A 26524-nucleotide genomic window follows, 5' to 3' on the forward strand; every position below is an offset into this window, starting at 1 on the left:
AGATTCCTGTCTCATGTTGAGGTCTTTCATCCATTTTGAGTTTATCTTTGTATATGGTGTAAGAGAATGGTCAAGTTTCATTCTTCTGTATATAGCTGTACAATTTTCCCAGCACCATTTATTAAAGTCTTCTTTCCATTGCATATGTTTTCCTGCTTTGTTGATTATTTGACCATAGAGTTGAGGGTCCATATCTGGGCTCTCTATTCTGTTCCATTGGTCTATGTATCTGTTTTTGTGCCAGTACCATGCTGTCTTGGTGATCACAGCTTTGTAATATAGCTTGAAATCAGGCAATGTGATGCCTCCAGCTTTGTTTTTCTTTTTCAGCATTTCCTTGGCGATTTGGGGTCTTTTCTGATTCCATACAAATTTTAGGATTGTTTGTTCCAGCACTTTGAAAAATGCCGTTGGTATTTTGAAAGATGGCGTTGAAGGTATAGATTGCTCTGGGCAGCATAGACATTTTAACAATGCTTATTCTTCCGATCCAAAAGCATGGAATGTTTTTCCATCTTTCTGTGTCTTCTTCAATTTCTTTCATGAGTGTTCTGTGGTTCCTAGAGTATAGATCCTTTACTTCTTTGGTTAGGTTTATTCCAAGGTATCTTATGGTTTTTGGTGCTATTGTAAATAGGATCAATTCTCTAATTTCTCTTTCTATGGTTACATTGTTAGTGTATAAGAAAGCAACTGATTTCTATGCATTGATTTTGTATCCTGCCACATTACTGAATTGCTGTATGAGTTCTAGTAATTTGGGGGTGGAGTCTTTTGGGTTTTCCACATAAAGTATCATACCATCTGCGAAGAGAAAGAGTTTGACTTCTTCTTTGCCAATCTGAATACCTTTTATTTCTTTTTGTTGTCTGATTGCTGTTGCTAGGACTTCTGTGCTATATTGAACAATAGTGGCGAGAGTAGGCATCCTTGTCGTGTTCCTAATCTTAAGGGAAAGGCTCTCAGCTTCTTCCCATTGAGAATGATACTCACTGTGGGTTTTTCATAGATGGATTTTATGAAATTGAGAAACGTTCCCTCTATCCCTATACTCTGAAGAGTTTTAATCAGGAAAGGATGCTGTATTTTGGTGGGAATGCAAGTTGGTATAGCCACTTAGGAAAACAGTATGGAGGTTCCTTAAAAAATTAAAAATAGAGCTACCTATGACCCAGCAACTGCACTACTGGGTATTTACCCCAAAGACACAGATGTAGTGAAAAGAAGGGCCATATGCACCCCAATGTTCATAGCAGCAATGTCCATAATAGCCAAACTGTGGAAAGAGCCGAGATGCCCTTCAACAGATGAATGGATAAAGAAGATGTGGTCCATATATACAATGGAATATTACTCAGCCATCAGAAAGGATGAATACCCAACTTTTGCATCAACATGGATGGGACTGGAGGAGAATAAGTCTAAGTGAATAAGTCAAGCAGAGAAAGTCAATTATCATATATGGTTTCACTTATTATTATAAGGAATAGCACGGAGGACATTAGAGAAGGAAGGGAAAAATGAAGGGGGGGAAATCGGAGGGGGAGATGAACCATGAGAGACTATGGACTCCGAGATACAAACTGAGGGTTTTAGAGGGGAGGGGGTGTGGGGGGATGGGTTAGCCCGTTGATGGGTATTAAGGAGGGCACGTATTGTATGGAGCACCGGGTGTTATACGCAATGAATCATGGAACACTACATCAAAAACTAATGATGTACTGTATGGTGACTAACATAACTATACACACACACACACACACACACACACACACACACACACACAGATTTTTTCAACAACCATGTAGAGTGACTTTTAGAAACTATGTCCATTGTTACTTGACCTTCAGTTCAGGATGCATCACTGCTTACATTTTACTTCTATAATTAATGTCTAATAATCAAGACTAAAAAGATATCCTCCTAGATAGATTTATACACACCCTTCCCCTCCATACACACACATACAGAATTAGGAGTTATTACTATTCTAGCGTGAACTAAGGCCACTCTATAAATCTCAAATTTATTTTGCAGAACCAGTGTCAAAAAAAAAAGTGCCAACTTAATGATTTCTTTCCCCATTGGAAGTTGCTTATAAGTTAATTCAACTGACATCTAAAACTTCATATGAATTCTTTTTAATCCAGAGTCAAGGAGTAGCTGGTAGCCATTATTCTAACTTTGAATATGTTATGTTAAATGCATGTCTTAAAGCCAGCTTTACTACAGGAAAGTCATCAAGTCAATTTTAAATAAATTTGATTTTGTTTTATCTCTAGGAAAGCATCTGTTAGTTTTCTAGGAAAATGAATCAACTAGTCATTTTTTTTTCTACTTGGCCAGAAATGCTACTTCTATATAAATTCATGGAATAAGTACTTCCATACAAGGCTAAAGATAGCTTTAAAAAGCCAAATCTTAAAATAAAACTGGAAAACAGATTCACTATGAACATTATTTTTAGCATCCCTCTTACAGTACAATATCAAACTAAGCTTTAAATATGGCCTTACAAAAGGGTTGCTGCCAGGCTCTATTCTTCTCTTTTGATATAAGCTATAAAGAATTTGAACATAAAATGTAAATGAGAATGCACAGCCAAATAAATAGCTCATTTTAAGGTGCTACATATCATATCAGCTTTGGAAGAGAGGTTTAATAAGGGATCCCCAGGCATTATAAGATGCTCTTAATGTTCTTTCTGGTCCGTTACCCCATACTCAGAACAGATATCTGAAGAATTGTATCCATGATCATCATTTGATTCATTGATCTTACTACAAATAATTAGGGATGATTTGTAGACTAGAGGCTGGAAAACATGTAGTTTTTCTCATCAATTTTTTCTTATACCCTCATTCTCAGCATTCAGTATCACTAAAAATCTATAAACTGTGACTGGTAAATCCTAATCAGAAGAACACAAAATGGGGCTTAAATTTAGATGAGGATGGACTACAACACACCCAGACATCCATGCATGCACAGTGGCTACACCAACCGAATACATTAAACAGTAACCCTAAAAAGAAAGACACTTAAACCCAAATGTTTCACTTCCTACAACTATCCCTAGTGACTATTCAGTCAGTCTCTGCAATGTATTTCCAGTAAAGAATAGTTTTTAAGAGGCTTTTCATCTTCCCTAATCAGCGACCTCATCCTCCACTATCTTCTGGAAAGAGCTTCAATTTTAAAAAACAAACAAGAGTCCTCTTCTCCTGTCTTTACTTGTTTTTATTGGTTTATTTGCCCTAACCTTTTCATAAACCTCAGCTAATTCCCAGTTTTAGCCTCCCTAACACTATCACACCTAAACTTTCATTTGAATTCTTTTCCAGTCATAACCAGGGAATAGCTAGTAGCCACTGTTCTAACTTTGAAATATGTTCTGTTAGATGCATATTTTAAAGCCAATTGTACTATATGGGAAAGTCACCAACTCCATTTTAAATAAACGCTACTCTTGTATTTTTCCTTAGTTACATGCTCCTTCCTTGATATTTTGTATATTTCCTGTGACCTTTGTGCTCAGAGAGTTGTCTATATCGCTGGGTTTGTTAGATAAAATACCTTGCCGGCAAACCTTTCTCTGCTGTTTAGATCATTCACAAGTAAATCATCAGAATTTCATTTTTTATTATCACCATCTTCATAGGTCACAGTTCCTTTAAAATATCTACTTTTTCTCTAAACTTCTTAAAATCTACTTTTTCTTTTCTTTTTTTTTTTTTAAAAGAGAGCTCAGGCGAGGGGTGGGGCAGGGCAGAGGGAGAGGGAGAGGGAGAAAAAGAATCTTAAGCAGGCTCCAGGCCCAGCGCAGAGCCCCAGGTGGGGCTCCATCTCACGACCCTGAGTTCGTGACCTGAGTGGAAATCAATAGTTGGATGGTTAACTGAGTGAGTCACCCAGGCACCCCAAAATCTACTTTTTAAAAAATGATATGCAGTACCACCTTGCCTTGACATTATAAACTCTAATAAGGTCACCTTTCCCAGAATTCCTTTTAAGGCTATACCACCAATATATTCTTTGATAGTCATTAAAAGATACAGAATTGTAATTCTCTCCACTGGCTTTGTCCACCTTCAAAGAGATGACACTGTTGGCAAGATAAAAGGAGAATGCATCAGATGCTCTGGCTTAATGCTAACTCACATCTGTATAGCACTATATACAAAATATTTTCACGTGCATTATCACATTTAATCCTCACAATTACCTTAGAAGTTTGGAAAGACAGGTGTTATTGCCTGAAGGCTAAAAACAAATAAATTATTTACTTAAGGCCACTTAAGGCCACTTAAGGCCAGGCAAATGGAAATTGACACCTATTTTGGGGTCCTTTCATTATAATGCCTTCCTCTTCTTTTAGCAGAATCAGACTTCCAGCCAACAATAAGATGCTAGAAATTCCCCGTACCTATTATTTCTTGCATCTCTGCCAGTATTATAATCTAAATTAAGAACTCTTAATTGGTTTTTTTTTAGGATTTTTAAGCAATCTCTCCACCCAACTTGGGGCTCAAACTCACAACCCCAAGATCAAGAGTCACATGTTCTACAGACTGAGGCAGCCAGGTGCCCCAGAACTCTTGTTTCTAATAGCTACAGAGTTCGTTCTCTGGGGAAGTGATGTTATTTCCCATCCACTAAGAAAAATGAATCTCATATGACCTTGGTTTTATTCCCAGCTCCACTATCTTTTTTCACTGTGTAGCCCTGGGAATTGGCTTCAAAACTCTATTGCAAATATAACATTACTATTTTTTCACACTTCACAAGCAAATGTTTTTCCTAATCATAAAGAAAAACAAAAATCCCCCTACATTCTTAACATATAATGATAATAACGAGCCGATTTCTAACTATGTTAATATAATAATAAAAAAAGAATACTAAGGGGAAAAAAAGTAGAAGATAACCAAGAATTTCTTGACCACATGAGTGTTAAAATATAAGACAGATTACAGAAAGCATAATAGAGTCACACTCCTTTTTAAAATTAATCAGATTGTAAGGATTGGTTTATTTATATATTCTAAAGGTTCCATTTGTTTCGATTGGGAAAAAACTACATTAGCATGACACACCTTAAAATAACTCAATACTCTGGTTTAATATATTAACAGCAAATGAAATAAATCTCAAATCTTTTCAAATACTGACAAGATACATACATATTTATATATATGTAGGTTGCATAAATGTCTTTATAAATTATCAAAGAAATGTTAAAGTAGAAATTTTGTGAAAGAATCACCTATTTAAAAGTAAATAAAGGGGGCGCCTGGGTGGCTCAGTTGGTTGAACGACTGCCTTCGGCTCAGGTCATGATCCCGGAGTCCCGGGATTGAGTCCCACATCGGGCTCCCTGCTCAGTAAGGGAGCCTGCTTCTCCCTCTGACCCTCCCCCCTCTCATGTACTCTCTCTCTCTCATTCTCTCTCTCTCAAATAAATAAATAAATCTTTAAAAAAAAAAAAAAGTAAATAAAGGGGCACCTGGGTGGCTCAGGTGATCCTGGAGTCCCAGGATCAAGTCCCACATCGGGCTCCCTGCTGAACAGGGAGTCTGCTTCTCCCTCTGACCCTCCCCCCTCTCAGGCTCTCTCTCTCTTTCATTCTCTCTCTCAAATAAATAAAATTTTAAAAAAATAAAATAAAATGAAAGTAAATAAAAGTAAATAAAGCACAACAAAAATAAATACAAGATTTACCTTTTTTATGGGTCCCACAATTCACTGGGAAAAGATCCATAAAGAATGGAATGATTGGTAGAGCATAGGGACTAGAGTTGATGGTATTGTAATAGCATTGCATGGTGACAGACAGTAGCTGATGAGGAGAACAAAGGCAAAAGAAGTGTAGATAAAATTAAATTTCCTTACAACTTGCAAGTACTTGAGACAGGCAGAGTGACATTCCTCAAGGAACTCACAATTTCCTTAATGTTAATGCTTTGCTAGCAGCAAAAAGCAACCTTAGCTTGCCAAGGTTGATCCCTCAAGGATCCTGTAAGTCTTCTTTAACATATGAAAATCCTTTTGAAAACTTTCTTTATCTCTGCCCCTCCCAACTTAAAGGTATACAGTCAATTGCTCCTCACAATCCCAGGGTAGCTCTTTCTGCTCGTGGGTCCCGTCCCCAGACTTTCATAAAAAAACACCTTTTTACCCAGAAAACGTCTCAAGAATTCCTTCTGGATCGCTCACTCCCAGTCCACTTCACATCAATAGCTACACTTTTGGTGAGGATAGTCTAACGTTGAGAGTTGTTGAATCACTATGCTTTATAACTAAATCTAAAGTAACATTGTGTGTCAATTATACTGAAAAAAGAAGAGGAAGAATGGAACGATTTTGCTACTCTGATACACCCTGACAATAATAAAGGTAAATCAAAGAACTTACTTTAAAAAAAGACTAAGACTTGGCTTTCTAGTTAATGCATCCATGAAAACTATAGAAAACCTTTTAAATATTAGATGTAAACAAAATTTTTTTTTTTTTTGTAGATTTTATTTATTTGACAGAGAGAGACACAGCGAGAGAGGGAACACAAGCAGGGGGAGCAAGAGAGGGAGAAGCAGGCTTCCCGTGGAGCAGGGAGCCCGATGCGGGGCTCGATCCTAGGACCCTGGGATCATGACCAGAGTTGAAGGCAGACGCTTAACGAATGAGCCACCCAGGCGCCCCAATGTAAACAAAATTTTAAAAGATTCTGCCTCCAGTATGTATAAAGATTTTATTTATTTATTTGACAGGGAGAGGGAGAAGCAGACTCCCCGCTGAGCCGGGAGCCCAATCAGGACTCGATCCCAGGTTTTTTGTTGTGTTTGTTTTTAAGATTTTATTCATTTATTCAGAATGTATACCTTGTATAAACAGAGAAGAGACACTCTGTATTTAGAAGTAATGGTCAGGGCTATTATGGTCTTTGGGTTCTGACTCCAGTGTGACTTTGAGCAAGAGACCTTTCACACAAATAACCTTATTTTTAAATGAGGGTGTGTGATTAGATAACTTCTAAAGTCCTAATATCTCTAGAATCTTGTGATTCTAGGAATCACAGCATAAGTCGACTAGCCTGAATGTAATCAATTTTAGATCTCCAATAGGAAACGGGAAGTTCCTTGTCCACAACCCAGAGGTAATTGGGTTTTCCCTTACAGCAATAACATCTCCAGTAATTCAATTGCCTGATAAATCTACCTTCTCCTGCTTTTGATGATAATGTGTTACTAACCAATCATATCACATTAAAATATAATTCTACTATAACCAATGGGAAATAACTTTCTAGTAATAAGATATGTAATGAGTCTTTCAAACATTAAACCAGAAAAGATAACTGTGTGCCAACTTGCAAAAACAATTCAGCTTTAAGAGAGCTATGTGAATCTGAACAAATGTTTACAGTGTAGTCATTAATCAAATGGCTTGTAAATGAAATTACTAGACATATGTTCATTGCTAATGACTTCTTAACTTAATCCTCAGATCATAAGACTACAACTTTTATGTTTGCCCTTTCTTATTCCAAATTCAAGCCATAGCCAGAATGCAATAAGCTTTGATTCTAACTCTCCTGTCAAGGACTTCCATACCATTCCAAAACTCCTAAAAACATACTGTAAATAAAAAAGCAAAGGCAATTTTCCATGTAACAACTTATTGACCAATGGGATTCTTTAAAGAAGAGGGAGGTGGGCAGAAGAGGGGAGGAGACAAAAGAAAGTATCTCTGAAATTCATTTTAGCCACAGTAACACAAGTCCTCCCAGTTGTTTCTTATACAAGCATACCTCCTTTTAATGTACTTTACTTTGATGCACTTTGCAGATACTGCATTTTTTACGTATTGAAGGTCTGTGGCAACCCTGTGTCAAGGAAGTCTATCAGAGCCATTTTTCCAACAGCATTTGCTTATTTCATGTCTCTATGTCACATGTTGCTAATTCTCAAAATATTTCAGACTTTTTCATTGTTATTATAGTTGTTACAGTGATCTGTGATCAGTGATCTTTGTTGTTACTATTGCAATTGTTTTGGGGCACTAAGAACTGCACCCATATAAGAAGACAGCAAACTTAATCCACAAACATCGTATGCCTTTTGACTGCTCCACTGACTATTCCCTGTCATTCTCCCTCTCCTCTGGCCTCCTAATGCCTAAAACAAAACAATACTGAAATTAGGCCAACTAATAACCCAACAATGGGCTCTTAGTGTTCAAGTCAAAGAGCTGCACATTGTTCAGTTTAAATCAAAAGCTAGAAATGATTAAGCTCAGTGAGGAAGGCATGCCAAAAGCTGAGACAGGCCAAAAGCTAGGTCTCTTGCTCCAGACTGCCAAGTTGTGAACGCAAAGAAAAAATTCTTGAAGTAAATTTAAAGTGCATATATAAATACATAAATGATAAGAAAGTGAAACAGCTTGGGGTGCCTAAGTGGCTCAGCTGGTTAAGTGTCCAACCTTTGGTTTCAGCTCAGGTCATGATCTCAGGATCCTGGGAACAAGCCCCACGGTGGGCTCCACGCTCATCAGGGAGTCTGCTTGTCTCCCTCTACCCCGTCCTCACAGTGTGCACACATCCACACACAGTCTCCCTCTCTCTTTCTAAAATAAATAAATAAATCTTTAAAAAGAAAGAAAGAAAGAAAAAGAAAGAAAGAAGAAAGAAGAAAGAAAGAAAGAAAGAAAGAAAGAAAGAAAGAAAGAAAAGAAAAAAGAAAAGAAAGAAGAAAGAAAGAAAGAAAAAAGAAAGAAAGAAAGAAAGAAAGAAAGAAAGAAAGAAGAAAGAAAGAAAGAAAGAAAGAAAGAAAGAAAGAAAGAAGGAAGGAAGGAAGGAAGGAAGGAAGGAAGGAAGGAAGGAAGGAAAGAAAGAAAAAGAAAGAAAGAAAGAAAGGGAAAGAAAGAAAAATAAAGAAAGAAAAGAAGGTGAAACAGCTTTATTGCTGATATGAAGAAAGTTTTAGTGGTCTGGATAGAAGACCAAAATCTTCTTAAGCCAAAGCCTAATCCAGAGCAAGGCCCTAACTCTCTTCAATTCTGTGAAGGCTCAGAGAAGTGAGGAAATTGCACAAGAAAAGTCTGAAGCCAGCAGAGGTTGGTTCATGAGGTGTAAGGAAAGCAGCCGTCTCCATAACATACAAATGCAAGGTGAAGCAGCAAGTGCTGATGTAGAAGCTGCCGTCTCCATAATATACAAATGCAAGGTGAAGCAGCAAGTGCTGATGTAGAAGCTGCAGCAAGTCATCCAGCAGATTGAGCTAAGATAATTAATGAAGGTGGTAATGATAAGGGAGCAGAAGGCTAGCTGAAGAAAGCATAAACTGACACCGTGCAACCTTCCCCCTCCCCCTTTACTCCTGGGTGGGACATGTGTGACATTCTTCCAGGACGCTCCCTCCCAACTGTCTTAATGTTAATGCTTTACTAGGGTGAAAAACAACCTTAAATTGACTATGGCAAGGCCTCTAGAATCTTGTAGGTCCTCTTTAGCATATGAAAGTTCTTTTGAAAACCTCCCTTTTTCCTTACCTTCCCCAGCCCCATGGTATATAATCAATTGCTCCTCACAACCCTATGCAGCTCTTTCTGCCCAGAGGTCCTGTCCCTGGGCTTTAATAAAACTACCTTTTTGCACCAAAGACAACTCAAGATTTTTTCTTGGCCTTCGGCTCTGGATCCCACCCCACCAAACCTCACCTCTATTCCAAAACTACATCATTTACACTAAACAACAGATTTTCAGTGTAGATCAAACAGTCTTCTTCTGGAATATGCCATCTAGGACTTTCATAATTAGAGAAGTCATTATCCGGCTTCAAAGGACACGCTGACTCTCTTATTAGGGGCTAAGGCAGCTGGTGACTTTAAGTTGAACTAGAAATGGAACAACAAAGCCTATATAACAGTACATCATCTGTTTACAACATGGTTTACTGAATATTTTAAGCCCACTGTTGAGACCTATTGCTCAGAAGAAAAGATTCCTTTCAAAATATTACTGCTCATTGACAGTATAGCTGATCACCCAAGAGCTCTGAAGGAGATGTAAGACATGATTAATGCATCCATTCTGCAGGCCATAAATCAGGCAGTCATTTTAACTTTCAAGTCTTCTTACTTAGGAAATATATTTCATAGGGTTAGAGCTGCCATAGATAGTGATTCCTGTGATGGATCTGGGCAAAGTCAATTGAAAACTTTCTGGAAAAGATTCATCATTCCAGATGCCATTAAGAACATTCGTGATTCATAGGAAAGGTCAAAATATCAACATGAATAGGAGTTTGGAAGAAGTCAATTCCAACGCTCATGGATGACTTTGAGGGGTCCAAGACTTCAGAGGCGGAAGTAATTGCAGATGGGGTGGAAACAGCAAGAGAACTGGAATGACAAGTGGAGCCTGAAGATGGAACTAAACTGCTGGGATGTCGTGATAAAACCTGAATGGATGAGAAGTTACTTCTTACAGCTGAGCAAAGAAAGTGGTTTCTTGAGATGGAATCTACTCCTGGTGAAGATGCCATGAAGATTGTTGAAATGACAACAAACGTAGTTGATAAAGCAGTGGCAGGGTTTGAGAGAATTGATTCCGATCATGAAAGAAGTTCTACTGTGGTGAAATGCTATGGAACAGCATCACATGCTACAAACTATGGTGAAATTAAGAGTCAGTTGATGCAGGAAACTTCACTGTTGTCTTATTTTAAGTAATTGCCACAGCCACCTCCACCTTCAGCACCCTGAGCAGTCAGCAGCCATCAACATTGAAGCAAGACCCTTTACCCGCAAAAAGATAACTTGCTGAAAGCTCAGATGATACTTAGCATTTTTCAGCAATAAAATATTTTTAATTGAGGTGTGTACATTTTTTAGACATAATGCTATTTCACAGTTAATAGACTACAATATAGTGTAAACATAACTTTTATGCACCAGAAAACCAAAAAATTCATTTGACTCAAGTTACTGTGATATTCACTTTATTGCAATGGTCTGGACCTGAAACTGCAATAACTCAGGTATGCCTGTATCTGCTTTGCCCTTCAGCCTTCCATCTCTTAAAACTATTTTAAATGCCTCACTATGCTGAACTTCTATTACGATCCCCTCTAGTCCACATTAAATTTATAAACACTAAAGTCCTGTGTAAATTGGTACTCATTTTTTTTTCTTTTAAAGATTCTATTTTTAGGTAATCTCTACACCCAATGTGCAGCTCAAACTCACAACTCTGAGATTAAGTCGCACATTCCACCAACTGAGCCAGCCAGTCGCCCCGGTACTGACTTTATTACTATCCAGGAGGCTCTGTAGACTAATCATTTAGACTACAAATAAAAGACTTCACCATTTATAGAGGAAAAATAGCTTAACAACTTGACACATTTCCTAAAAGAGAGATTATAATCTCACAAATTCGCCATATATTGACAGGAGCCAAAATTTCAGTTCATAATCTCACAAAAGAAGCACCACATTCATTTACTGCCACAAAATATAGTAAATTAAACAGCTATTTAGCAGTTTTTTAGCTCAGTATATTCCTGAAGTCATTTGATTTAATCAAAACTCCCAGAATTCAGGCTAAGACCAGTCCAGCCCCTAGAAGAGTCCCACTACTGTCATGTCAATAGCCTTTTAAGATCCCTGGTTAGGCTGCCTCCCAACCTCTGCAGTCCAAGGCAAAGGCGACCCTAGCCTGAGGCCTATACATGTCTCATCCTACCCCCAGTTCCATTCCACACCCTCTGGAACCTCCAAAGCAAGGTTACAGGTACCCCAACCCAAAGTCCAATGTCCACCCACTCTAATCTTCATTGTGCAAATGCTACCCCTTGGCCATCTCTTGGGCCTAGGAGGTACACATTGGTGCAGTCTTCCTTTAGTAGAAAAAAAAAAAGAGAGAGAGAGACCTACACAGGTCCTGAAAGCAACTTAAGGCCATTTAGGTAGAGAATTTAGGAGTCCATTTTACTTGGAACAGGATTTAGAGGAAGGTAGAGCATAATCTCTCGGTGGGACATCTCTGGCCTGCTGGCACATCCTTGACCTCTTCAGCTCCTAGTCAGCCAGCACCAGAGTCCCCTAAAGCTCAGCATCCCAGAGCACTGCCTTAATGCTCACTCTGTATCCCAAAGATTACTCAAATTTGGGGGCACACTAATGGAGTCAGATAACTGTACACATCAGTTCAGCATTTCCCACGCACCTACCTTAAACCAAACACACGTTACAAGCTAAGGATATAAAGATGGGTACGATGTAATCCTGACATTAAGGAAACTGTAGTGGACTGACTACAGGAATGGCTCCATTTGTTCACACATCCTCTATCCATGCCCTTTGATAGTGCTCTTCCACACTGACCCGGGGGTTGGCCATATGACTTGTTTTAGACAATGAGATAGTAGCAATTGTATCAGAAGCAGAAATTTGAAAAGTTCCTGCACATTAAGGTTTAGCCCTCTTGATGCTCTTGGGAACCCTGTAGCCATCATGTCAACAAGTTCAAGCAGCCTGCTGAAGAATTAGAAACCACAAGAGAATAACTGAGGTGTCCCAATCATCAATCAGCCAGACTCCTCTGACCCAGCAGCTGTCCATATAAGTGAGTCCCAGCAAAAATCAGCTGAGCCCTGCTGAGCACGGCCCAAACTGCTGATTCCACAAAATCATGAGCTACATAAATGGCTGCTACTCTAAGCCACTAAGTTTTGATGTGAATTGTTGCAGTGCAAAGTCTAACTGATAGAAAACTCAAAGCCTTGTAGGGAAGCCAGGCTTATATACAAGAGAACACAGTACAGCATGAGGGCCTCAATATGTACCTAAGGATAAGATTCATGGATAATTCAGAGGAGCAGGTGATTAACCAGGCTGGGTCCAGTGTGGAGGATTACAAGGCAGTGTTAGGAAAAGAATCACAGAGAAGGTAATGCATATTCTTTTCCTTTATTCTGAAGGAAAGAACCACTTCAGGAGGTGATAGATTTAACCAACCTCTGCCTCTTCCATCATTAATATGAATCCCCCAGAGGGAACACCAGAACCAAATCACAATCCATGGGCTACCGTTTCTACCAAGAAACCACAGAGTATTCTTCCAACCAGAAACTCTCTCTCTCAAACCTCAAGGAATTTCACTGAGACTGAAACCAGCTTCTTCTCTGAGAAAACACCAAATGGTGGATGAAGCCAGTGGTATGGAAGGGCTCAGGGGCCCCGGCATGGAAGGCCACAGCAGCGGCATCTGGGGCCAGAGTTGCAGCTATGGTCGGGGGAGGGTGGAGGCCACAGAGCTTCTGGAGCTCTAGGAGGCAAGGCCGAGGACAAGGAGTGGATCTCCGCCATCAAGCTGGGCCGCCTGGCTAAGGACATAAAGATCAAGTCCCTGGAGATTTCTCTCTTCTCCCTGCCAATCAGGGAATCTGAGATCATTGACTCTTTCCTGAGGGCATCCCTCAAGGATGAGGTTTTGAAGATTATGCCTGTGCAAAAGCAGACCTGTGCTGCCCAGGAGACCAGGTTCAAGATGTTTGTTGCCATCGGAAATTACAGTGGACACGTCCGTCTGGGTGTTAAGTGCTCCAGGAGGTAGCCGATGCCATCCATGGAGCCATCATCCTGGCTAAGCTCTCCATTGTCCCTGTGCTGTGAAACTACTAGGGGAACAAGATCAGCAAACCCCATACTGTTCCAGGCAAGGTGACTGGCTGCTATGGCTCTGTGCAGGTGCACCTCACTGCACCCCCAGAGGCCCCAGCCCCTGTGCCCAAGAAACTCCTGATGACTTGGGGCACCTGGGTGGCTCAGTTGGTTAAGCGTCTGCCTTCAGCTCGGGTCATGATCCCAGTGCCCTGGAATGGAGCCCAGAATCAGGCTCTGTGCGCAGCAGGAGCCTGCTTCTCCCTCTCCTTCTGCCTATCTGCCTACTTGGGATCTCTCTGTGTCTAAGAAATAAATAAAATCTTTAAAAAAAAAAAAAAAAGAAAGAAAGAAAGAAAGAAACTCCTGATGACTTGACGAATGCTACACCTCAGCCAGGGGCTACACTGCCACCCTGACAACTTGGCCAAGGCCACTTTGGATGCCATTTCCAAAATCTACAGCTGTCTCACCCCTGACCTTTGGAAAGAGACTGTGTTCACCAAGTCTCCCCATCAGGGATTCACTGACCGTCTTGTAAAGACCCACACCAGGCTCCTGCTATGGCCACCACATAGTTTTATACAAGAAAAATAAAGTGAATTAAAGCTTGTTTAAGGGACACCTGGGTGGCTTAGTCAGTTAAGCGTCTGCCTTCAGCTTGGGTCGTGATCCCAGGGTCCTGGGATGGAGCCCTGCATTGGGGTCCCTGCTCAGTGGGGAGCCTGTTTCTCCCTTTGCCGTGCTCTCTCACTCTCTCTGGCAAATAAATTAATAAAATCTTCCAAAAAAAAAAACTGAAACCAAGCAAGACCTTGAAGATGCAGCCAAGTTGAACATCTGTTTAACTCAGCTGTATTCAGCTCCCTGTGATCTCCCAGAAGTCAGGCTGAGAAAATGACAATGCACTGTCACTGCAGATGGTATGACAAGCACTCTGAGCAGACAAATACATTGGCACATCGAGAGAAAGCAAATTCTTACCCAGGAAGAGGCCCCAAAACTCAAGACTGGAATGTCCTGAGCTTCTGAAACAATTTAAATGCCCAACAATAAGAGAGTATTTAAATATATGTTAGTGTAAGTGTAATAAGGAATATAAGGAAGCTACTAAATATATGCTTTCAAAGAGCCTTCAATGACATGGGAAATTCTCATAAAATCAGATACAAAAATTACATATACAGAAGGATCCCAATTATGTAGAAAAATAAATTCATAGGGGAAAAAAAGGAAGTCTGCCTAAATGTCAACAGTATCCTTGGGTACCAGGATCATGGGTGAATGTTTTCTTTCTTATATATTTCCATGTTTTTGAAACTAAAATATAAAGTCATATGCTTAAAAAATTGAATCATACAACCCAAAATTAAGAGTCTATAATACAACGGGCCTATATTTTTCAAAAACATCAATGTCGTGAAAGAAAAGGAAAGGCTAGTAAATTGATTGTTTTTTTAATTATTTTTTTAAATAGCTATTTATTCTGCCTGTGTATTTTGAATAGAACACCGAGTTAATAATTCATGGAAGAAATTTTTGGTAATCATTTTCTTATAATACAAGTGCTACATGCTCATTTGGATAAAAAAATTTTTAAATATAGTACATCATGAGTTTTTGATGTAGTGTTCAAAAAGAAAAGAAAAGCTATGGAAGAGCTTGCTTATGAGGTGATTAGGCTGGGAGGTCTCTGAGGGCAAGGCCCATGTCTGTCTGGTTTGCTGCTGCACCCTCCAATGTCTGTTACATTTCATGACACATAACACGTGTGCAATAAATATTTATCAAATTTTTTAAAAATGTTTTTAATATAAATAAATTAAAAAATCAACTCCAATTCCATCACCCAACAATGTCTTAATATTTTATCTTCGACTCTTCCATTTTTACCCATATATTTTTCATAACAACACTGTCACACTCTACATAGTTTTAAAACTTCTTTGTCCACTTAACAGCACAATATTATTCTTTAGTAATAAAAAACCTGCCCACAGTAGAAGCTAAATGCCCACTGGAGGCATCTCTTCCTACAGTCATTGAACAAGCACGTTCAATCAACTACACAATAGCTGGGTAGGCCACAAACAATGAGGACTTATTTTTTAGGATAAAAATTACAGCATATGGTATGGCAAAGCATTTTTTCTTCTGATTTGTGATTTTTGTAAATAAGAAATCTTGTAAAAGTATAAGACTAACTCATATAACTGCTATTTAATAAATTGTGCTTATAGAGAAAAATATTGTCTCATTCAAAACACGTGGTTACTATACATTAAGCATATGTTAATGTCAACATTCTTGAATAAAGGCAAATTTTATGTCCTCAATTAATTCATTTTATATATAAATAAAAATTATGGAATGCTTAACTTGCTCAACAGAACAGACCACAGAAAATTCTCCTGGGGATTCAAAACAAAAAATAAAAAACTAAAACACAACTAACCTAACCAAAGTATATATAGATCTAGGATCACAGAATGTTAAATCTCAAAGGGGACTTAAAAGGGCACCTGAGTGGTTCAGTTGGTTAAGCGTCTGACTCTTGATCTCAGCTCAGGTCAGGATCTCAGGGTGGTGAGATGAGCCTGGTGTTAGGGCCTCCACGCTGACCGTGGAGCCTGCTGAAGATTCTCTCTCTCCCTCCTCCCACTCTCTCTGCCCCTCCCCCTCTGGTAGGGCACACGTGTGCTCTCTCTCTCAAATAAATAAATAAATAAATAGGGACTTAAAGATTATCTGATCCCTCCCTTCATCTTGAAATAAGGAAACTAAACACAAAAAAGGTCTAATGGCCAGAGTCATGGTTAGTTAATTTACTCAACAAATATTTATTAAAAAATCTTCTAGGTGCCGAGTCCCATGCTCAGCTGTGTATATACAAGGTTTAGCAGGACAGATATTATCTCCAACTGCACAGAACATACAGGCATCATGCTGACAGGCAGTTAGTCTCCTGTTTTTATGGCTGGATCTTCTGATTGTTATTCCAATGCAGTTTCCCCTTTCATTCATTTGTCCCAATATCCAGTACCCACTACGTGCCAGGCTGTCCTAAGTTCTGAGGGCAGTGAACATGGCAAAGCACTTATCCTCATGCAGCTTACATTCTAATAAGGTACAGAGACAGACACATAAACAAAAATAAACCAGATCATGATAAGTGCTATGAGAATATTTAAGGATGATTAACAAAACAGACAGTCCCAGGGAAGAGGGGATGCACCTTTAGCTAAGGCAATCAGAGAAGTACCCTCTAATTCCAGAGATGAAAGTAATATAGTAGTTACATTTATAGCAATTAGGTCTACAAATCTTTCTCCTCATTTATAAAAAAGATATTCAACAGATAGCCTCAGAAGTCAGGACATTTAACAGTAAGGCCTATTCATTTCAAATGTTTCATTTTATCATAGTTTATTCTGCTTTCTGACTTTGGGGTAGGCCAGTTGTCCTGACAGTATGCACCATGGAAAGGAAAATTCACTTCATAGAATATTCAAGAGTATGCTATTTAACCATTACAGACTCTTTAATTTATTGTTTCCTCAACCAATGTTGCTTATGCTCCATTTGCTCTACTTAATGCTCTTTATGCCAAAAAAATAATAACTAAATGCACTAGCATAATTACCAGTGGGAGAAGTTTTAATTTCAAAAGATAGCCAAGTCCTAAAGAGAAGACATATGGAATTTAACCTATAAATACACATAGATACCTGAATTATTCCAGCTGGCACATCTGACAATGTAATTAATGATTACTAATGTTCTTCTGCAGACTTAGATAATAAAAACAAAAAATCTATTTTAAAAATCTACATGGAGACCTAAATGCAACATACATGGTCTATATCTGAAAATTGTTTCCTTCATTTAATCAGTCTAATTCTAAATTTATTTTCTAGCAATCACATGGAATAACAAAAGAGCATTTGTAGTTCAACCCAGCAATTGCACTACTGGGTATTTATCCCAAAGATTCAAATGTAGTGATCTGAAGAGGCACCTGCACCCCAGTGTTTATAGCAGCAATGTCCACAATAGCCAAACTATGGAAAGGGCCCAGATGTCCATCAACAGATGAATGGATAAAGAAGATGTGGTAATATATATATACAACGGAATATTACACAGCCATAAAAAAAATGAAATCTTGCTATTTGCAATGATGTGGATGGAACTAGAGGTATTATGCTAAGTGAAATAAGTCAGTCAGAGAAAGACAATTAACATGTAATCTCACTGATATGTGGAATTTAAGAAACAAAACAGAGGATCATAGGGGAAGAGAGAAAAAACCAGAAGACGGAGACAGACCACAAGAGACTCTCAATCATAGGAAGCAAACTGAGGGTTGCTGGAGGGGAGGGATGGGGTAACTGGGTGATGGGCAATAAGGAGGGCACAGGATGTAATGAGCACTGGGTATTATGTAAGACTGGTGAATCACAGACTTCTACCTCTGAAACCAATAATACATTATATGTTAATTGAATTTAAATTTTAAAGATGTTAAAAACTAATAATAATAATAAGAGCATTTCTAATAGATACAGCAACTGGCTAGCTCAACTTCTGTTCTGCATCTCTTTATTTGCCTTCCTATACTGCAGACACTAGAAAGCTAAAAAACAAACAAACAATAAAACTTCATTTCCCAGACTCCCTTAGTTACTAGCATTCTCCATGCATTTCAGTTTTCACTATTAGATGTACTTCTGTACAACCTGAATTCAGAGTCAAATTAAATGAGACAGAAGCAGTACTCAAGGTGTTTTGCTGGTGTAGATCTAGCAGGCAACAGAAAGCTTTGAAGCTAACAGTGCTGACAACAGTCTGATCATGAATCACAGCTATGGTAGAATATTCCAGAACACAACAGTTGCTTCAAGACTCCTGGAAGTGGTGAAAGCAGCCGCAGACATACACATTTCCTAAGATTTCAGTTTCCTAAACTAACTACAGTAGTAGTTTCCTTGATGGCCAGTAACGCAGTGTCATTCTGAAGCCATTCCTTGAAGGTCAGCCTGGAGTCTAATCCTCCAGCCGTTCCAGTGATTAGCAAGCACCTAATTCCTTACATTAATTTTTTTCTTCTTAAATAGCTAGAGTGGTTTCCTTCATCTGCAACCACACCCTTGAGTGATACAGTAGTAAGACAATTACATGGAAACATAAACTGTCTGAACACTTTCATGTTTTCAAATATTCGAAGTAATCTAAAGTGGTCTGGACTCTCAATAGATACCACTGATTGAGGTACATCATATAATTCTTCATTTTTTTCTGAGCAGTAACAAAGAGAAGCCTGGATTTTAAAAACACAGCTACTCTGTGACGTCTGGGTGGCTCAGTCAGTTGAGCATCCAACTCTTGATTTCTGCTCAGCTCATGATCTCAGGGTTGTGAGACAGAGCCCCACACTGGGCTCTGAGCTCAGTGGAGAGTCCGCTTGGGATTCTCTCCCTTTCCCTCTGCCCCTCCCCGGCTTGTGTACATGCCCTTTCTCTCTAAAATAAATAAATCTTTAAAAATAAATAAAATAAATAAAAACACAGCTATTCAACACATTAAGTCATTTTTCATTTGAACTCATTATGATTTGATATTTGAAAATTATACTAAACAAAAAACATTCTCTTTCCAACCCTTGCTACTTTGAACAACTAAATCAGTACCTTTCATATGGTGGATGGTGAATATATGTAAGCAACTGAGTATGGATGGAATGATATAGATGATTCAAATTAATGGATAAGCCAAAAGTATATTTGTTTTGACTTCGGGGCAACAGATTGAATTATGAAAATGTCATAGATAAAATTAAATGCATTATCATAAAATCCATTAACTTTATTGTAAAACTACACACTCTGACAGAAAATATAGGGGAGGCTCCATGTTAAAATTTTAGGAAATTTCTATAAAGGCTGGAATAGTATAATAATTTCCTAGAGTGACAGAGAAACCAATCAGATAGATAATTTCCTCAGCATACCTGTTTTTTCATATATTTATGGTTTTTCCATTTTAAAAAAAGAAAAATTGAACTAAAGGTCAGAAATCTATTCACTGAGGTAGATAGAATCTACTTGATAAAAGGTCCCTCTAGGACTCAAAAAAATACTCTTATTTCCTAAGGGTATTAATGACATACCTTTTCATGAAAAAATATGATGTAAAAGAAATAAAGCCATGGCCACCTGACTTTCCCCTGAATGATGAATAGTATGGCCTGGATTCCCATCTATGAAGAAAAGTAATGTAACAAATTGAGGCTTACTTTTATCTCTGTCACTTAATACTAGTCTGTTCTCCAGTTCATGGGAAAAATAGAAGTGGTTCAGCAGATCCTCCTACCAGGAGCATGTCTACTATAGGAAAGAAGTCAGCCTCAGCTGCAAGCCTTTTTCATGAATAAATTCCCACAGTCCTATCAATTTACAGATTCAAGTTCTTCCCAACTTCCCCCCAAAAAATTAAAGGAATGTAAAAATAATATTTCCTGATGATTCAATTTGTGGAAAATGTGTTACTAGTTGTGGAAAGATACAACAGAATAGAAAACAAGGTCCCTATCCCCAAGGAAGTATGAGATTTTTTTTCAATCTATGTAAAAAACAAACCAAAACAAAAATTATTAAAGCCTCTGGAAACTGTTAATGATCCTTATTTGGGGGAGTTCTTGGACATCTTTTCTTTCATACCTGCCCCTTCAATCTTCTCAATAATTCCATGTGGCATATGGAAAATTTTACTTTTTTTAAGATTATATTTATTTATTTGAGAGAGAGAGAGCACAAGCCTGAGCAGGGGGAGGAGGATGGGCAGAAAGAGCAGGAGAAGTAGACTCCCCACTGAGCAGGGAGCCTGATGCGATGCCAATGCCGGGTGATGCTGACTTGGGGCTCGATCCTGGGACCCTGACATCACGACCTGAGCTGAAGTCAGAAGCTTACCCAACTGAGCCAACCAGGCACCCCGAAAATTTTCATTTATTTTTAAATTCTCTTAGAACCTCATTAGTCAGCTAAAGATGGCAATGATATGTCACAATGACTACATGGAGAATCAGTGTCCCCAGTGCTATGGAAAAGCTAAATGAGTGAATGAAATAATACAGCTTAGCAAGTGCAGATCCTCACTAAAGAACATCCACTCTCACGCCTGTTCATAATCACACACCCCGCCTAAAATTTAACCATGATTCGAACCTTGCAGATATGAATGAGGCAATTCACTTCTTGTGAATTTGAATTCTTCAGTGCAGTAGCTAAAGGTCAAGAAATTGGGTTAATGAGAACATGCCACTGGGGTGGCGATGGAGCAAGGGGAGTGGAGAAAATCAAAGGCAGAGACTATTTATTCTCCACTGCTAGTGGAAAAGTCATGGAATTATGTCTTTAGGCAATATAACCCTGTTGGTGATTTTTTTTTTTTAAGGAACTTGATTGTCTAGCTTATGGATTATCTGTGTCCTTTACTGCTTCTTTTTGCTTCTAGTGTCATCTCTTAACTATTTCACTGGTGATTAGCACCGCTACAGAGGATGTAAATGGAAAGGAGATTGAAGTGAATGAAACTCAAAGGTAGCCCTTGAGTTTATATCTCACTACTAGGCAATAAGTTCAGGAAAAAAGATTTATTGTAAAGAAAAGACTAAAGTGAGTGGAATCTTCACCTCAGCTAAATTCAACTTATAACAAGCAGATTTACAAAACACTTAAAGGGTTAATTATAATTCTTTGCTTTATAACAGTCTCTCTTTTTTAAAAATTATCCCACTTGTTACTATGTTTAATAGACATAAAATTCTTGGGTTCAAAATAATGCTTTAGCTTACCAAAATGTGTTTTACATATGGTTTCAAGAATACACCTAAAGCAGGGGCACCTGGGTGGCTCAGTCGGTTAAGTGTCCGACTTGATCTCACCTCAGGAGTTGATCTCAAAGATCATGAGTTCAAGCCCAACAAGGAGCCCACTTAAAAAAAAAAAAAATACACCAAAAGAAAACTTACTTGCATTATGGGGGATGGCTGAGTGGCTAAAATTATGGTTGTTTTAATTTATTTCCATGGTTTCTGGGCCTATGCAGAAGTGAAACAAAGTTCTACGATTTAGGTTTTCAATATTGACTTTTTCCGATTTCATACTAGACTCTTCTTTGTATCATTAAAATCTATAAATGGAAAAAAATGTGGGTCCCCAGATGGAAAAAGAAAATCTTATTTTCCATAACCATAAAATAGAAAACAAGTGTTACACATGTTCAGATTCTTAATAAACCAGAATTAGACAGATATTTCAACCTGGAACAACATTAATTTTCCAAATGAAGTCCTTGAAAAGATAAAAGGAAATGCCCCAAACAGCAAAAATACTTCAATATAAAGCCACAAGTATTCCTGTGTGGAATTACCACTACAAAATCTTAATAATACTCCTTCATCCAGAAACATGATACTTTAGTAACAACTGTGACACAAAGAAAGGTTTTGTGTTTTGTTTGTTTTGTTTTTGGCTCTTTCTAGATTATAGTCAACAAATTCCATTTATTCAACAAAGATTTGATGTGCAACGTGTTTGCTATGAGAGTTACAGAGATGATCTTGCTCCCAAGGAGCTTAATTAAGCCTGGGAGAAGAAAAAGCACTAACAGGAATAACGACAAAGCCACACAGTTTGCATACAAACCCAAGAAAGGGCCCAGGGGCTAAATCGGTGACTTCACACAAGGTGGCATTTGAACACCAAAAAAGACAGAAATGGTATGCCAGATTTAGATAAGGACTGATAAGGAGGAAAAGTAAGGAAGAATAAGAGGATAAGACAGGGTAAACAGTCTTTTTTAATTTTATTTTTAATTTGGAAAATTTCGAGCTTACATAAAAGTAGAGAGAAGGGTGTAATAAATCTACATGTACCTATATTCCACTGCCATAATTATCAACCCATAGGCAATCTTGTTTTTTTGTTTTTTTTTTAAGATTTTATTTATTTGACAGAGAGAGACACAGCGAGAGAGGGTACACAAGCAGGGGGGAGTGGGAGAGGGAGAAGCAGGCTTCCTGCGGAGCAGGGAGCCCGATGCGGGGCTCGATCCCAGGACCCTAGGATCATGACCTGAGCCGAAGGCAGACGCTTAACGACTGAGCCATCCAGGCACCCCGGCAATCTTGTTTTATCTCTCTTCTCACCCACTCCACATCTCTCTCTCCTACTAGATTATTTTGAAGCAAATTCCAGATAGTACACTATTTTTATCAGTAAAGATTTAAGTATGTCCCTTTTAAAGGTAAGGGGTCTTTTTTTAGACTTACTGTGGTATTTATTTTTATATTAACTTAACACACACTGTCCTAAGTGCTTTACAAATACCAACTCATTTTATCCTCAAAACAACCCTAGAAGGTAGTTTATTATATTATTCTTATCATTTCACAGATGTGGAAACTAAAGACCAGAAGGTTAAGTAACTTGCCCAAAACTGCCTAGCTAGTAGTAAGCAGCAAAACAGGATTTGAGGTGCTCAGGCTTAGCTCAATGGTCTTAAACACTATACGACATTATACTGCCAGTAAATATTTGGTTTACTCCTTCAGTGTCCAAACATAACTTACTCAAGTGTCAGTTTTCCATCCTATGTTTCAACTTGTCTTCAAAAAGAGACACTGTTAGTCCTTCAACCACAAAGGAAAGGTACAATTGCACACATTCCAATGGAATAACGTTGGCTTTTCTAGTAGCCTTCATACATGCAATTCAGACAAAGTAATCATGAACTCTAGAAGTTCTGAATAAATGCAAGTATTCTGGGCTCACAAATCACACATGTGCATTTGACAAATCATGAACTATTTGAATGTCATATTTTGATGATAAAAACAGAGTCCTCACATTATTTTCAAAAATACAATTTCAGGGCGCTTGGCTGGCTTGATCAGAAGAGCATGCAACTCTTGATCTCAGGGTCGTGAGTTTGAGCCCCTGAGTGGGTGTAGAGATTACTTAAATAAATAAACTTAAAAAAAAAAAACCACTTCAATTTTATCAACTAGACACTGCATACCTTCTGACTGTAACATCTAAACATAAGAACTCTCATAGATACCACTGAAACACTGAATTATTTTGTCCTGCACAAACACCACAATTATTTAATTTTAAGTAATCTTTAATTATGAAAACTACTTGTTTCCCCAACTCTTTCAAATAATTATGAAATTAACCAAATTAACTTAATCACTAAAATATGCTTGTGTATATATAGATATCTATATGTGATATATACACATATTAATGGCATCCAATTTTAATATCTGAAAATCTAGATATCTGAAAAATACTCATGTTTGTATATATGTTTTTGGATTTGACATCCAACTTTAAAATATAGAAAAACTACCATCTCTGACTAGGAATTGAAAAAGCTGACTTTCGGGGCACCTGGGTGGCTCAGTCAGTTAAGTGTCTGACTTCAGCTAAGGTCATGATCCCAGGTCCTGGGATAGAGCCCCGCCAACGCTGGGAGCCCGCTTCTTCCTCTCCTTCTCCCTCTGCCCCTCCCCCACCCCTGCTCGCTCGCTCACTCTCTCCCTCTCAAATAAATAAAATCCTAAAAAAAAAAAAAGCTGGGTTTATATTACAGTAAGTTTTCAAATGAGTTCCAGGAAAAGAATTATCTATCATTTACTAAATAATGTACTTTAATAGACACTTTACCTGTAGCAAGAGGCCGTCTCACATTCCTATCCTACAGCCAAGTTACACTTGGAAAATAGAAACGTTCTTATTTTTGAAAACACTCACGGTTATAATATCACATAATGAGAGACTCAACATAAATGTGTCTCTGGTTTGGATTAGAGTTATATCCATTAGGAAGTAAAGGAAATAGTGCCTAAGGAAAGATTTGATAATACCATTAGGAATGCTTATTTTATTGACATTGAAGGAAAAGATAAAAGAACATCATTTACTTACTTTCTGGAGAAAGGAAAGGAAAAAGCGTATAACCTTCCACATATTTTAAGCCTCACAATGAAGAATATCAGGCATTTTCACAGCTTCTAGAGCATAACAGCTGTTGTTTAGAACAAAGGGGGTACTGAATACTTCCTTAAGAGATATCTGTTTCTCACCCCCAAAAGCCACCTGTCCTTTGAGACAAATTTCTCCCAATTTAAGTAATTTATCTTGTCAGTTGAAATACCAACTCCTAACTAGGAAGGAGAGACACAATTAATGTGACAACATTAATCTCCCAGTCTGTGCCTCTTCTCCCTGAACAGTCCTGATCCTCCTTGACCTGCTTGCCCTTTCCTTTGGTCCAAAACCCTAATCATCCTGTACCCTGCCATATAATTTCCTTATTTATTATGTCCATTGTTTATCAAACTCCCCAGTTAGAATATGAGTTCCTGGAGGACAAGAATCTTTGATTTTATGGGCTTTATTCTCTTTTAAAATAATGCCTGACACATAGTAGGTGTTCAATAAATATCTATTGAATTTGGGGTTTTAAAGTAATACTTTGAGGCGCCTGGGTGGCTCAGTCATTAAGCGTCTGCCTTTGGCTCAGGTCATGATCTCAGGGTGCTGGGATTGAGCCCCACATCCGGCTCCTTGCTCAGCAGGGAGCCTGTTTCTCCCTTTCCCTCTGTTGCTCCCTCTGCTTGTGTTCCCTCTCTTGCTGTGTCTCTCTCTGTCAAATAAATAAATAAAATCTTTTAAAAAATAAAATAAAGTAATACTTTATATACTTTATAGCAAACATTAATGAAGACGGAGCACCTACCACAGGCCAGACACCATGCTGTGTCCTTCATGTCCATTTAAAAAAATCACAACAACCCCAATAAATAAATAATATTTTACTTATGAGAAATGTGTCACCTACAGAGATTAGGTAACTTTGCAGCCAGTGAAGCTTATTCAAGATTTCTTCATCTTAATGTATGATTTGACTTCACTTTTTTTTTACTTGACTTTTTAAAGGACTGACACAATAGATCTTCAAATATTCAAACCTATCCAACAACTACAATAATAAAATGTGAGCTAACAAAGCTGATCAAGTATCTTCACAAATTATGTCAAACACAAAATTCAGACCCTAAGAGTAATTATGGAATGATTTTGCTCCTCCTTGCTATAATTATACTACTCCCTTGATCTACATAATGGCAAAAGAATAATAATTTCCATAATATTTTCCAGTTCATAATACGCTTTTACAAATATTATCAAAATTGACATAAACTTAAAAAAATCTATAATTTTGTTCTTCAACTGATTCTAGAGACAAAAACATCCTGTCCAAATTAGACCTGAATGAGACACAGATATTCAGAAAAAGACCTCCTGAATGGCGAGTTCTGTAATTTCCAGAGCAGATAATAGCTTTCCGAATTTTCTCTTCCCTATCAAAAGGGACTAGGAGAGAAGCAACATGGCTCTACACACTCAGAGCACTTGGCCGGGCCACGGTGCCAGGAGTGGGGGCAGCCGTCCTCTTCGTCCCCAGCACTCTCAACCTCACTTTTCCTAGAAAATGCTAATGGAGAATAAACAGAAACAATCTCCAACTAGGAATCATTCATTTGTAAAGTATTTTGACAATATTTAAGATCCAACATTCACTGAGTGGTCACTCCATGCTCAGCACTATGGGAGATCCAGTTAAGTATAAGACATAGTTCCTACCACGAGAGACGATGGACTCTGAGAAACCAGCTGAGGGTCCTAGAGGGGAGGGGGGGATGGGTGAGCCTGGTGATGGGTATTAAGGAGGGCACGTTCTGCACGGAGCACTGGGTGTTATACGCAAACAATGAATCATGGATCAC

General features: G+C 38.3%; 1 protein-coding gene and 1 pseudogene across 8 annotated transcripts in view; one reads left to right on the forward strand and one right to left on the reverse strand.

Moving 5' to 3' along the window:
• The window catches only part of DNM3 (dynamin 3), a 585110-nt gene that overhangs the window by 530175 nt on the left and 28411 nt on the right, over positions 1 to 26524 (reverse strand). The gene's annotated exons all lie outside the window — the stretch shown is intronic.
• On the forward strand, positions 13200 to 14259 carry LOC113931994 (annotated as a pseudogene).

Source organism: Zalophus californianus, chromosome 10 (assembly GCF_009762305.2).
Source record: "Zalophus californianus isolate mZalCal1 chromosome 10, mZalCal1.pri.v2, whole genome shotgun sequence".
NCBI classification, from domain to species: domain Eukaryota; kingdom Metazoa; phylum Chordata; class Mammalia; order Carnivora; family Otariidae; genus Zalophus; species Zalophus californianus.